This window comes from Akebia trifoliata, chromosome 8, assembly GCF_017979445.1.
Source record: "Akebia trifoliata isolate Shusen 1 chromosome 8, ASM1797944v1, whole genome shotgun sequence".
Classification (NCBI taxonomy): domain Eukaryota; kingdom Viridiplantae; phylum Streptophyta; class Magnoliopsida; order Ranunculales; family Lardizabalaceae; genus Akebia; species Akebia trifoliata.
Window position 1 is genome coordinate 13253384 of NC_141382.1, and position 12366 is coordinate 13265749.

A 12366-nucleotide genomic window follows, 5' to 3' on the forward strand; every position below is an offset into this window, starting at 1 on the left:
AATAGATAATTGGAGAAAATGGCTGGGAATGTGAATGCAGATTAATGGGTTGGGAGGTGATCAGAGGAAATTTCAAGTGGATAAAGTTGCAATTCCAGAGAAGCTTTGGCGTTGGCAATCGGGTGAACAATTGGAGAGTGGTACCCCGTCGGCTTCAATACTAGCGACAATGATTGTGGTAATCTATGCTTCCTATTGTCCTTCTGCTTTACCCTCCAATTTCATCACGTTATGTTTCTTGCAAACTATCATTACTTAGTTTTTAGTTTTAATTTGCTTCTAATTTAATCTATTTTCCTACTCATTTAGTTGCTGTATTTTGTGGTTCACATTCATCACAAAAACAAAGAAATAAAAAAAAATTAAGAATTAAAAAAGTGAGAGTAGAGATGGATTTGTGACTTTTATGTTGTTCAATGAATTGGTGGGTGTTTTTTTAGTTTTCGAGCTAATTAAATATTTAGAGGGGTTTATATGTTGAAAATTGATTCATTAATTTTTCTTGAAAGAGGCTTGCCTAAAAAAATTAATTTATACTGCAAGGTTTTTGAAGCATCCTCAAGATTTTGTTGATAATTAGAGCCCCTTCTTTCAAAGATGGGATAAGATGGTGATGTCACATGCCTAGATAATTTGCCTTGTTTATATTGATTTTTTTTCTTTTGTCATTCTTTGTAGCAAGTTCTGACTTTACAACAAGGGGCGGTTCATGGGATATATGTAAAAACACTGGTTTTTCAATATATGAGTTAGAGGTTTTGGATTGAACTGATTTTTTGTGAGGATGGTCATTATGATGAGAAGATCATCCTCACAAAAAATCAGCTCAATCTGAAACTTCTAAATCAATCAAAAGTGATTTACAAATTATTGGCAAAATTTGGCAAAAAATCGACGGTCCACATTCTAAATCACTTTTAATGGGGTTAAAAGTTTGGACTGATTTTTTTTTTTTTTTTGATGATCTTCCCATCATAAAGGTCATCCTCACAAAAAATCAGTTCAAACCGAAACTTCTAACCCATATTTTGAAAATTTATTAATGTTACCTTATTTTTTACATATGTTTTTTCATATGTCCGTTGATCCGTTCCCTTACAACAATTGCTTTTATCTCTTGGTCAGCAACAATCAACCCAATAAGTTAGGGTGTATCTGCTACGTATTAGTTTTTTTCTTAACATGTTGGTCTTGGTTCCATATAGTTTTCCTTAATGCTTTTGGTTTGGTCTTTTTCTTCCCCTATAAATAGTTGTGATTACAAAAAGTTAGCGAGTGGTATTATAAAAATGTGTGAAGGGATTGCCACTTAAGATTGAAAGATCTTTTATGGTTTATGCATTTTGATATTGGTCTTTATGTATCCTTGTGTATAATCCGAGGCAGTCACATCTATTATTTTGAAGGACTAGATACTGATGATTCCGATTCAAACCACGTTATTTTCTGTTTAATTGATGCATATAATGGATTATATCCATCTCTACTTGAATAATATTGGGTTCCCGAGATTGATTTTATTGATGAAAATGTAACTTGCAATATTACTCTTGACTTCTTTTTTCTTTTTTTGGAGTTTCCATATAGGGTACCCTTAGTGCATTCATATCCTAGCTAGAGCTATAAATCATATTGTTTACGATGTTAATTATTTCCATGTTCTTAACTATTTCTTGCTTGTTCTGCCACATTCTATATTGTGAGTCCTATGATGAATTCCACAAGTAAAAAAACTTGGATTATTGTTATTTTGTTTTCCACATGACTCCAATACTTAATATACTCTATCGTCCGCATTTATATATGATTTAATTGAACAAGTGCCTTCTTTTTTCTACTCTCTAATGTATCGTCTGCATTTAATTGATTGTTTTTTTTTTTTTTTTTCCATAATTTTTTTGTTTGTTCCTTTACAATTATTTTGTAATTTCAATCATATTTTGAAAGATATTGTGATCATAGTTTACGTAATTGGTTCCTAAGCTATGTCGAAAAAACACACAACAGTATTTTTAACATACATTGTGTAAACTAGCACAAGATAAAATAATTACGAAAAAGAAAATAATTTCTAAAAAATATTACAAACAAAAACTATTTTTGGAACGAAACGTGGATAATACAGCATTTAGATAACGCAAAAACAACTACTTAACAAGGCAAAGTAAACCTAATAACATTTAAAAAAAAAACTAATAAAAACTACTAATGACAACATCTAATCTCTTTGAGATCTGTTTTTAGCAGTGGTTGTCTTGAATTCTCTCACTCTCTCATTTTGTTCAGCTTCATCGAGTCGTCGTTCTAAAGTCTTCTATCCTCTATACAACTTACCCATTTTCTTGAATTTTTTTGTAAATGCCTTCTACAGGGATCGTGGTTTGACCTCATCTAAAAAGAATGTGTCATCAAAATCTAGACTAGACGATCTAGTTTGCTCGCTCTAACCTTGTCAAATTCTTGTTATGGGCACTCATAATCATGAGGGCTTCCGTGCTCCTCAAAATGCTCTACTATCGGTTGCCATAAACCTAGGCCACACTTTGCGAAGGACAATGCACCATTGAATTCTGAAAGTTGGACCATCTTCCCTTGGGGTGCTAACACTGCCATTGGTACTCTCATTCGCCTCTTAAGAATCTGATAGACTAAGTGTGGAAAAACTAGCGAACAACCCTTTTTCGACTTGACGTAGACATTGATCAGAATTTCTAATATGAGTCGGGACAAGCAAAAAGTTAGATCCTTATTTTGGATCGCGTACATGATGTACATGTGCTTTCCAAAAAACAAAATTTTGTTCTACGTCCCCAAAATTTTGAAACTGGCAATTGACCTGTAATTAGTAGTTGATAATGTTAGCATACCATGGAATGTTAAAATTGGAGATTTACATAAATTGCTCATCAAGAAACGATTTAGAAATGGGTAAAGATTCCTCAGACAACTCAATAGCAATCCTAGATAGGTGATCATCTACAACATTTTCTTCACCTTTTTTGTCTCAAATTTTAACATTAAACTCTTACAAGTACAAAATCCAACGGATTAACCTGTTTTAGTATCTTTCTTAGACAGAAGGTACTTCAAAGTAGCATGATTTATGTAAATCATGACTTTCGATCATATTAGGTAGGGGTGGAATTTATCAACGGCATAGACCACTACTAACATTTCTTTCCCTGTTATAAAGTAGTTATGCTGAGCATCACTAAGGGTTTTACTGGTGTACTAGATGTTGCCTTTGCGGTAAACAAAGTTTGTCAGTTTATGCATTAACCGTCTGAAGAACATTGGATTGCAATGAAACAAATTTTGCATTATTTAAAACATACAATCAAATTTAGTTTTTCATTGAATCGAGGGACAATATCTACTATATTTGTTTTCTCCGATACCGATTGGGCGAGTTCCCCAATTGATCAAAAATCCACAAGCAGCTACGCCATATTTTTGGGTCCAAACCTTATCTCATGGGGTTCAAGAAAACTATTGCTCGTTCAAGTACCGATGCCAAATATCTAGCAATCATGAATGTTGCTACTGAAGTAACTTGGCTTAGTCACTCTTGTACGAACTTGATGTCCATCTTACAAAGCCACGTACTCTATGGTGTGACAACATTGGTGCAACTTACCTAACAGCCCAGTATTTCATGCTAGAACAAAGCATGTGGAAATCGATTTCTATTTTGTCATAGATAAGGTAGCCAAAAATGATCTTATTGTTCGCTTTCTTTCCTCCAAGGATCTAGTTTCAGATGCCCTTACAAAAGCTCTTCCATTGGCGTGATTTAATATGTTAAGACTCAAACTCAACGCGCGCGAGATCCCATTGTGTTTGCGGGGGCATGTTAAAGAACTTACTACTACATCTAATCCACTTGATCATTTTGGTTAGCTTTATCCTCAATAGTACTAACCCATGTTTGTAAAACAGTTTCCTGAACTGTACACACTTTCTCCACTTTCATAGATCATGGTTTTCAAGAAAAACCATCATAACTACTTGTATTTGTCTCATATAACTAACATCATATAAATAAATATATTCCCACTCACATACAGGAGTGTGGAGAATTACAGTTGAAAAATCCTCTTGTATTTTGTTAAAGGTTGAAGATGGAGAATTTTGGTCATTTTCTACTGGTTTCTCACAAAATATTGTAGTAAAGGGGGCATGCCATCTTTATGGAAACACGAGACTCAAATATTTAGAGTACCTCTAAACATAAGGCAGAGGAGAGAGAAAAAAACATAGGCTTCCAAGGATCTATATTATCATATGTAGGAATCTCTTTCATCCCAGTTGTTCACTTGATGTCAAATTATGAAAGAAATATAATTGCCTATTTATGTTTTTGAAGTTAAAACCATAATTTTTTATTCTAAAAACCAAAATCAATCACCTTCAAGTTTTATTTCTTTAGGTAAAGGGTTAATTTATTGTTTGTCTCTTTTTGTACTTTGTATCTGATGTTTTTGTAATTTTTGTTTTGAGTACCAAGTGTTTGATGATTTTACTATGTGAAAGCAGAGTTTATATTTATTATTTTTGCAATTGGTCTTATATTGTTGAAGTAGTTGGGAATTATTATTGTTCTTACGATGTTGTCTATAATTCGATTCCATGTTTTGATGATTTATTTCATCTCTGGTGATTCATTTTTACTTGATTTTGAGATTTTGTTTCGTAGATCTGAATTTCTAAGTATTTTTTTGCTTTTCTTATTGATCGGAGCAGAAATTAGTGTTTTTTATGTTTAATCTTATTGTGTTTTTTGGTGTTAGATGAGAAGCCCTGGCAGCATTGTAGGTTTTGATGTTTTTGATTGAGTGTATCATTTGATTTTATTTTGTGATAAATTATAGAGAGAACTCAAGGTTTTGAGCTTCGATGTTTGTGGATTAATTTTAGTTTCTACTGTTATTTTTTTTCCTTTAATTAATACTATATAATGTTGTTCTGAAAGTGCAAATCATCAGTCTGTTATTTTGATTATTGATGAGTTTTTGTAGATTATCGGGGTTTAGGATATTAGATTTTAGTTGATTAGTTGTGGAGATAATTGGACTTGAAAGGAAGTATAATGAGAATGAAGGGGGGCTTAGAATTATTTGCTTTTTGTATCTCTTTAATTAGGATTCAGGATTGTGTAGAGCATGGTTTAAGGGATAGGATTTTGAGACCAGATTATCCAGTGCCAATCCCGAGTCGATTTGGCTGTTATGGAAATCCCAATTCGACCCCAAAGTGACAAAGTCAACAACGAATCAAACATGCGTGAATTAGATCTATTTGAATATGACTTGAATCAGTATCAATTTAAAAGGCTGAATCAAAACTGAGTTAGACAAAGTCAAGTAGAATCAGTTTGATTCAGGCTGATCTGAACTGTCCCCCGTGCACCATGAGTGTTTTTACTTGTATATAAGTACGAGGAAAGATAAAACAGAAAATCATTTGATGAGTTGGGTAGAAAAGTATAAATCAGATCCTTATGTGTTTTGCAGCGTGAGTAGGATGGATAAGAATAAGCCTTATACTCCCCCTAAACTTGGTGCTTGAATGTCTGAAACGCCCAACTTGCTAGCTAACTGGATAAATTGATCCATTCTTAGAGCCTTAGTGAAGACATTGGGTTGTTGTTGAGTAGAAGGAACATTATTTGTTTGTTCGTATGGACCCTACTTGAAGCTTTTCATGTACTAGATGATAGTTGATTTTTATATGTTTCGTTCGTTTATGGATGAATAGATTGGCTGCTATATGAAGGAAAACTTGATTGTCCCAAAATATAAGTAGCAAGATGCTTTAAAACAACATCAAGATCCCGTAGAAAGTATTGCAGCCAAGTAATTTCACATGTGTGTGTGTGGAGAGGGGGGAGGGGGGAGGGTTTGTCAACTTGGTTAAAAGAAGTTGTAATTCTCATTAAGTATTGCATAGAATTTAGAGAGAATATATACACAAGTCTATAAAATTAAAAAAATTAATTCCAACGATATTTTGCACCATTAAAACATGAGTTCTGTGATATCTAGGATGGCATCTGTGTTCCCTTTTTCTTTTTTTTATAAGTATGACCTCTTGTTTTCATGCCTTTGAAGATTCTACTATTTATTTACTTTCAAAGCCCCCATAAGATCACAAAAAGGGTGAAATTTCCTAATGACCACCACTCTAGAGGAAAAATACATTAGTTTACCAACTATGATTAGATCTGAAATTGACATGGGAAGAGTGTAACAAATTGTAAATTGACTAAAGGAGGAATCCTAAACAACTCTAGCTATCACAATAAAACAAGACATGATTAATATAGGACTGGTGACTCATTGAACAGCTTGCCCAATTCTTAGTTTTTCAAAAGAAGAACTATATCCTAGAGCCTTTTCAATAGTCCTCTGCACTACAAATTGGTCTTGTTTCTCGTTTTTTTTTACAATTGCGTGTGCGCGTGCTTGTGTGTGTGTCAACTTGGTTAAAAGTTGTAATTTTCATTAAACATAGCATTTAGAGCGTATATACACAGTTCTAAAAAAATAAAAATTTAATTTCAACAATATTTTGGACCATTAAAAGATGACTTCTGGGATATTTAGGATGACATATGTCTTCCCTTTTTTCTTTTTCTTTTTTGATAAGTATGACCTCTATCTTTATGCCTTTCAACGTATTCTGTTGTTCCTCCATCCAATTATACATAAAGCAATGCTTCTGTTATTGTGTGTTCATATCCAATCTCACCACCTCAATCCACATTCTGTTGGGTCTTCATCATACTCAGTGTAGTATATGTCATACCTAGAATCTTGTGAATGTATGCCTTCGATACTGAAGTATTGGTTTTTGTTATGTAAATTGTAAAATGAGGAATTAGTTCTTCGGCTTTTTTTTTTTTAATCTTGTGAACCATAATTCAGAGATTCTATAGTTTTGCATTGGTTATATATGTAGTGTGTATTATAGGCAGGGATTAAGTATATATATTGGTGTTCATCTAAAGCAGAATTTATTTAGCCACCCAAATAAAAGGTGAATCTCCCATGTTCTGTTTTGCCTAGAAAAGGTGAATCTGGGACAATGCATTGGTATTGAACTTCTTTTTTAAATCGTTCTTCCTAATGACTTGTAGTCACTTTAAATGATCAACTTTATTTTTAGCCCTAAACCTAAATTAAATAATAATCATAATCTATGCTGTTAACAAAAACATGATTTTCTAATATAAAATAAATTAATTATTTGACATTTTGTTTTATTTAATTATTTGAATGCTTTGAAGTTTTGTAATAGAAATTTGACACTGATATTAATATGAAACCATCCATGTAAGGCATTTATGTTTCAAATCATGGCATTATAATGTTTTTGTTGTAGCGAGTTCTTTGTTTTATCATACTTATTTAGTCATATCTTGGAGTTGCTTCCCCAGATATGATCTAGATTATGTTTCTTGCTTGGATTATTTTATTGCTTTTGTTGTCGAAGTATGGATTGGATGATTGTTGATCATGTTGTGCACAAATTATTATGTCTACAGAGGCAAACCGTGAATCAAGGAATCAATTTTTTGAAGTGATTTCCCTTGTGGTAAGTCAGCAAGTTTCTAATTTTTGCTTTGTTTGAAAAAAAAAAATTCTACTTCCATGCATTAATAAAGAAATATTATTTTGCTTTAATTTTAACCCTTTTTTTTTTGTTACAAAATGTTTAAGTTATTTGCATCTTATTCAAAAATGAATTTTAAATGATTAAACCACATTTTTGTATTCATCTTCTCATGGTTTCAGTCTTGAGGTGTGCTTTGACCATTTAAAAAAGCAATACAGCTCTATTGATTCAGTATAAGATAATTTAGACAATAACAAACCATATTGACTGGTTCTAAGAGAACGTAAGGAAACCTTGATATCTTGTTGTGGGCAACTTTGAGATTAAGTCAAAAAGAACTGGAGCACTGGAGTTGGAGTTGAGCTGTGGTCTTGGTCATCGGGCTCAACCCATAAGGTGGCAAGATATGTTTGCTCACCTTTCTTTAGCTCTTTCTTGAGTTGTAAGACTCAGATTATTTTACCTTTTTTTCTTTTTCTGTGGAAATATCCAATTGTATATGATATTCAGGGGAATATCCAAATTATCTTCTTTGACTCTCTTATTAGGTTCACTGAAAATACAGAATAAATTAACATCAATCTTAATATATATGTATATATATATAGAGTCGTGCTGGGGTGACACAGGATTTACTGTGATTCTCACAATTCTGGCGTGGACATGCATACATAACCGTAGATGATTTTAACCGTATCGCAAGGAAACACATCTATGGTTATGTGCACATCCCACGTCAGACTTGTGAGAATCGCAGTAAATACCCTGTGTCATTCCAGCATTTTCCTAATATATAATGGACAAACTACCCTTTGACAAGTAGAGTGGCTCAAGAACATATTGGTAGAAGTAGCAATATAGAGCAATTGTTGCTGGCCTAGTTCCATCTCAACAAATTCCCTGACATTAAAACATAAAGGATGACCCCATAGGACAAGACGTATCTTAAACTGACCTAATGCTAAAAACTCTTACTCTATCAACTTCTAAACTTCCATATTCAAATGGGTGGAGCTAATTGTACTAAAACTGAACTAATAGATCTGGTTCTCCTACAACTTCACCAAACCAACTTATCTGCACAACGAGTAACGTTAATTTTTTAAACTAAACTTTTACCTCATGAACCATATAATAGGCCTTACCCACTAACTCAACACATTGATCTAATCATGGCTGGTAACCAATCCAGACCACCCAAATAAATTGGTCTGAGAGAGAGCAGAATGAGTTGTTGTATTCTGATCATAGTGTGTGTAAGAGAGTAATTGAGTTTTCAAAGAGATGGGTTTTTGGATGATCCTATATTTAGGAACAATTGTTGCTAAGTTAATGTTGAAGTATTTGATAGGACTTTAGCAACCTTCGATGGATTTCTTTTGATTATTCTCCATTTTGTTTGTCAATATTACATAGGATTCATGGGAAGATTGTTGAAAGATTTGGTGTGGGAGTGATCTCCTACCATATAACCTTGAAATCCCCCGTTATTTGATGTCTTTTGCAAATTGCAATTGTTAGACTATTTTTAGAACCATAGGAGGTACAGCAGTGCACGCTCCTTTAATTGTATATATGGGACTTCAATTGTATGACAAGAATGATGGTTGGTGCTTGTTCTGTTGATATTACTACCCCTGTTATTTTAACTTTTTAGCTTAGTTTTTGAAAGAAAACTGACCAAGAATGGGTCTTTTTGTTATAAATCATCTAGACAAATCATTATCTCAAGTTTTGGTCTACTGATTTGTATAATGGAACAAAAGAATTGGGATCTCTACGAGGCACAAAAATTGCTAATTTGTCAGTCATGTCACTTGTGGAACACATAAAGTTCATTGCTCTCATGTTAGATAATGTATTTCATTGGATCTTGTCAAAAAGAGTTCATTGTACTTAGAAAATTTTAATGCAACTTTATTTTTGTCTAGGTTCATAATCTTACTTCGTTCCATCCTTTACTTTCTCCATTTATTCAATTGTCTGTCATGGTTGAAGGGAAAGAAAAGGACATATCTGGTAGAATCGGATTTTCATTTAGCGATAAACATCTCAAAACCAGTCATTGTTAACCATTTCTACTTCGATCTTCAACCTTAAGATAAGATACGATTTTTGGGAAGAAAAAAAAGTATGGGAAGTTTAGCGATTGGTCTAACAATCTCACAAGCTTTGTATATATGATAAACTTGAGAACTCAAAACCATTCTTCAATATTTGATTTCTAATTCAATCTTCAGCCTGAATGGAAGATGTGATTCTTGGGAAGAAGAAAATGTGGAATAAAAGTTCTTCAACCTCTTGCCAATACCCTTGATATGTTTTTTTCTTGTCGAAATCAGTCTTCTTCAAACCTCAAGGGTTAAAGAGTTTGAGGACAATAGATTTTACGAGACAAATCAAGGATTTTTTTTTGCTAGAGGCTGAAGAAGAAGGCATTCGGTCATTTAGAATTATTTTATTCAGCTTTTAATATTTTTTTAAAAAAAAAAGAAAAAAACCTTAGATTTTTCTACCCAAAAGTCCCTGTTATTTCTCCAAAAATATTATTTTAATCTTGAGGTTACTTTGAAATAATGGAATCTAAATATTGAAGATAAACGTAAGAGATATTACCCAAGAAGTTAAAGATGACTGGTTTGGAAAAGAAAAAGCAGGAGTTTATTTCTACAGGAATAAGTAGAAATCGATTAAATAATTTTCATGTAATCTATTAAAAGATCAAGGTTAGAGGGTAATGTCATGAGTTCGAGAGGTATAGCGAACATATTCCCTATACATGGAGGGATTTTTTAAATATATTTTTTGAGATCTTGTTTTGTGATGAGTAGTATTTTTTTTTATGTTGAATTGTATTTGTTTTTTCTATTTTTCTTGGCGGATTTGAATTGTAGGCAATTTTTTTTTTTTTTTTTTTTTTTGGGGGGGGGGGGGGGGTTGATTAGGCAAATATGCTTATGGTTGACTTCATTCATTTAGTTGGGTTTTGGTTTTTTTCAATAGGTTGATAATTTTGTTAATGAGTAATTTGCCTTGATTCCCCCCCACCTTCAAAATCAATGAACTTCAGCCATTGATTTTTGATTTTATGAACTATTATTATGATTATCCAAATGTCAAACAAAGAAACTGTATGATGAAGTTGCTTCAAGGAAATATGTTTCTAAGGTATGGTTATCAAGTACTAAACCCATAAATCTTTGGATTTCAATTACAAACCTGTATTTCAATAATAAAAAACAGCAACCAATGAAATCAATTAGAGATAAGAAATATGAAATAAACTAGCAATTCAACTTATTTAACCACAGATCCTTTGAAATTATAATCAATTAGAGAAAAATCATGTTATTTTCAGTTATTTTCAGAAATATGAACCACCACCTAATAAAATATCCTTCATACAATGAAAAAAAAGGTGCCTTCAAAATTATTCTCTCTTAAATTCACCATCTTCCACGTCATCACTTTTAATCCACTCTTAAGAAACAAAAAGGTGGTCGGATTTAGGGGGTGTCAATCAGTATCTAACCTAAAACGATTAGAGTGTATCTACAAAGGAACCAAACCCAAAAGAATCGAAACCGTTAAGTTATATCCAATAAATATGAGTACTAGGAACTGATTTACTTGTCATTATTTTTCGTATTAAAAATGATTAAAAATATTTTATTTTAATTTAGTATAAATGTATGTTACATATAATTCTTCAAATTTTCATACAATACAAATTGTGGATTGGAACTTAAACTGAGTTACTCTTCTAAAATTTTATTACTTTTAATTTAGATAACAAAAATTAAAAATTAAAAAAAAATTTAATATAACAAATTATAAGTAAATAATTTTATTGAAGATATGTTAACTTTTTTTTATAATGATTTGATATACTTTTTTTTTTTTCTTTCAATTCTTGAAAATTGAAACAAATAGATACTCATGATTTTTTATGATTCTGATTTCAATTTTATTTATTTTAAAACCTGACCTAAAATCGACAAGTACAACAAACCGACTAAATTATAATGATTTTGATTCTAAGTTCATCCGAAACCGACCCATTGACACCCCTAACTCATATTACTGTCCACGTGGCCATTTGATCATGCGCCATGATAACATATTATCAATTGCACAAGAATGACAGCGGACCTCTTACACCGAGTAAAAAATTCCATGTCCCATAAGCGCAATATAGCATTTCCCAGTTTATTTATAAAAATCAAAATAAATAAAAATAATAATTGTTACAAATATTAAACCGAATTACCGAACACATAATTATTTAGTATTTACAGATTTAAAGAAAAAAAAAAGCACTCAAAAAATTTAAAATAAAATAAAATAACCCTAGAGATCAGAGCGTACAACCGCAGAAGACGAAGAAGAAGCAGAGCATCGCAACTAAGGCCAAAGACTCAAACATCGTAACAAAGGTCCATAAGATGCTATCTACGATCGAGAAGTCCAAATGAGGCCATCGAAAAGAGAAAGACAGCGGAGTCCATCCCGATGTGAAGTAGGAGAAGTCATATTCCGGCCACCGGAATATTGAAGATATCAGAGAGAAGTCAAATCCCGGCCAACGAAAACCTGACGACGACCCTGTCCGACCCATTTCTCTCTCTGTCTCTCTCTCTCGAAGATATTTTTTTTTTTGGTCAAAAGGTTCTGTTCTTGCAAAATTTGTGCTAAATTAATAATTGAGGCGTGGGTCTCACTTCGTGTATAGAGGATAATTCACCATGA

At 32.4% G+C, this 12366-nt stretch overlaps 1 long non-coding RNA gene across 1 annotated transcript; it reads left to right on the top strand.

Moving 5' to 3' along the window:
- Nucleotides 1–1929: 1929 nt before the first annotated feature.
- Nucleotides 1930–10527, top strand: LOC147396183 (uncharacterized). The gene is made up of 3 exons (XR_015180877.1): nucleotides 1930–4286; nucleotides 7547–7596; nucleotides 9034–10527. It is a non-coding gene; the product is annotated as an uncharacterized LOC147396183 (long non-coding RNA).
- The last annotated feature ends 1839 nt before the right edge of the window (nucleotides 10528–12366 follow it).